General features: G+C 44.2%; 1 non-coding gene across 1 annotated transcript; it reads left to right on the plus strand.

Moving 5' to 3' along the window:
- The first annotated feature begins 267 nt into the window (after positions 1–267).
- Positions 268–1,926, plus strand: LOC102254223. Its single transcript, XR_001364353.1, has one exon. It is a non-coding gene; the product is annotated as a protein FAM136A (transcript).
- Positions 1,927–3,143: the final 1,217 nt, after the last annotated feature.

Below are 3,143 nucleotides of genomic sequence, written 5' to 3' on the forward strand. Positions count from 1 at the left end.
GACGGTTTTGGCTCAGTGGTTAGAGCACTGACCCATGAACAAAGGGGCACGGGTTTGATTCCTGGTCAAGGGCATGTGCCTCGGTTGCAGGTTTGATCCCGGGGCCCAGTTGGGGTTTGTGCGAGAGGCAATCAGTGGATGTGTCTCTCTCACATGGATCTTTCTTTCTCTCTCTCACTCTTTCTCCTTCCCCACTTCCACATTCTCTCTAAAGATCAATGGAAAAAATATCCTTTAGTGAGGATTTAAGAAAAAAGTATTGGCAGCGCGGGGTCGCCATGGCGGACGTGCAGCAGCTTCGGGTGCAGGAGGCGGTGGACACCATGGTGAAGAGTCTGGAGAGAGAGAATATCCGGAAGATGCAGGGCCTCATGTTCCGGTGCAGCGCTGACTGTTGTGAGGACAGCCAGGCGTCCATGCAGCAGGTGCACCAGTGCATTGAGCGCTGCCACGCACCTCTGGCTCAAGCCCAGGCCCTGGTTACCAGCGAGTTGGAGAAGTTCCAGGACCGCCTGGCCCGGTGCACCGTGCATTGCAACGACAAAGCCAAAGACTCCATAAATGCAGGGAGTAAAGAGCGTCAGGTGAAGCGGCAGCTGGAGAGTTGTGTGACCAAGTGCGTAGATGACCATATGAACCTCATTCCCACCTTGACCAAGAAGATGAAGGAGTCTCTCTCATCCATTCAGAAATAGCAGTCTTTGCCATTGGCCATGGAGGCTGAGGGCAGGAACCTGTTTAAAATGAAGAGTGCGAATGTTGGTCTTTTAAGCAGTTTAGGGATGAAGAAATTAAGGATGGCAGCAAGTTTAAGGCATGTGTCACTTGCCTCTGGACAGGGTTCTTTTATGTTTTAATCCTAGAAAGTGAAATGGGGGAAAAAACTGGTGCTAAAGTTTGGGTCAGAGAGTTTTTGAGAGCCTAAATTTTATGTGGCAAATGCTTATCCTGGCAGCAGGCATTTCCCTCATATGAAGCCAGAGCCCTCTGAGGTACCGACAAGCTGACAGTGTCCTCTAACCTGCCAGTGGTCTGGTGGGAGGGGAGGAGAGGTGTTTCTGTTTGTTGCCAACCTCCTGTTTACCAGAAGCATTACCACACCATTGTCCATAAGCTGTGAAACAAAACCCATGAGGTTACTAATTGAGAAGTGGAAAAACGGTTTCTGAGTATTTGTTTGGTTTGGTTTGGTTTTAGGTACAAGGGCATAAAGTTCATTTAAGATGTGGAGTTGAGGGAGGGAGTTTGGATAAGAACTTGAAAAGGTTCCTTTGGATAGATATCGTTTCTGTCCAAGGTGTGGACATGCATTTAAGTGCTCACACATTACACCTTCCAGCTCGGAAACCCTACAGAAACATGAGAGGCAATGTCACCCTGGACATGGAAGCAGACCTTCCTTCTCACTGGCTGCCGTGATGGGTCCTAAGCCCGTCTGCAGCAGTGACGGGACAATCTTGCCGTGGTCCTCCACCTTGAAGGGCAAGAGGGTTTTGATTGTGCTGTATACCAATATCCAGGAATAAACAGTGAGAGAGGAACTGTTGCTGCTTCATTAAGAGTTATGAAGTACTGGATTTGGGAAAAACCTGGTTTTCAGGAATGAAACCTGAATCCAGTATTGCTTACGTAGCCGCCTCAAATAACAGAGCCCTACTGAGACAATCTTTTGGCAACAGGAAGAGCAAGGGAGAAAAAAGAAGGGCAGCCCCCCATTACCAAATACCACTTTTGCCGGGCCCTTTGCAACATACAGTGTTCCTACCCCAGCTCTGGCACCTTACTGTTTTGATAAGGAGCTGCTGTCTTTTTACCAACTTATTACTTGAAATGATAAAATAGCTTGTCTGTTTGCCGTTTCAAGACTGTGATATATTTTCCTAATGGTCTGGTTTTAAAAAATAAATAAGGTTTAATTTTCCTCTACTATTGTGTTTTTTATATCTGGGCAGTGAATATATAACTTTCTAAGAATGCTTTTCCTTGTAATGTGTGAAATAAGTTTCTTATGAGGTCCAGAAGAGTGAAAATTATGTGTTATGGTTTGGATGCAGGACCTGGTTGTTGTAAATGGGAAAAATTTCAAGGGCAGACTAGGGCACTTTTACTTTAAGTCCATTAATGTACTAGTAAAAAGATAGAAACTATAAAACTAAAAAAAAGATTCATTATCTACTAATATATCAGGTTTCTAGTTTCAACTAAACACTAACAGCAGGAGGTAGAAAAGATACTGTTATGACCCCTCAAGAGAAGATGCAGTGTCTAGGATTTGCAGGCTTGATTCCCAGGAGGGGACCTTCGGGAGGCAGCCAATCCATGATAGAAACATCATTGATCTTTCTATTTCTCTCTCCCTTCCTCTCTCTGAAATCAATAAAAACATATTTTTAAAAAGGATGAGTAAGAAAAGGCAGGTCCTAAATTAACAAACATCATATTTAATAATTTAACACATTGAAACTGGAAAATGGTCTAACACAGTAGTCGGCAAACTGCAGCTCTCGAGCCACATGCAGCTTTTTGGCCCCTTGAGTGTGGCTCTTCCACAAAATACCACGTGCGGGCGGGCATGTACAGTGCAGTTGAAACTTCGTGGCCCATGCGCAGAAGTCAGTATTTTGTGGAAGAGCCACACTCAAGGGGCCAAAAAGCTGCATGTGGCTCGAGAGCTGCAGTTTGCCGACTACTGTGTTAGACCATTTTCCAGTTTCAATGTGTTAAATTATTAAATATGATGTTTGTTAATTTAGGACCTGCCTTTTCTTACTCATCCTTTTTAAAAATATGTTTTTATTGATTTCAGAGAGAGGAAGGGAGAGAGAAATAGAAAGATCAATGATGTTTCTATCATGGATTGGCACATATCAGCTCTAGAGCAATATAGACTTCTCCTCACGTGCTAAGTAAAGCATTGGCACAAGGGTGCCACTGAATTAACTAAATGGAGTCGGAGCCTAAATGATTCACCGAGTCCTGATTCTGGTTGTGCCGTGGGTGTTGTTTCCATCTCTCCTGGGCTGGACAGGATTCTCGTTTCCCAAGTACATTTAGCCAATGTAGCATCATTTGTTATTATTCAGTTCATTTATTTCGTGTTTTGTGTTGTTTTCTTTTTTCCTTCTTCTCCTGGGTTATCTGCG

This window comes from Myotis brandtii, unplaced genomic scaffold, assembly GCF_000412655.1.
Source record: "Myotis brandtii unplaced genomic scaffold, ASM41265v1 scaffold535, whole genome shotgun sequence".
Lineage (NCBI taxonomy): Eukaryota > Metazoa > Chordata > Mammalia > Chiroptera > Vespertilionidae > Myotis > Myotis brandtii.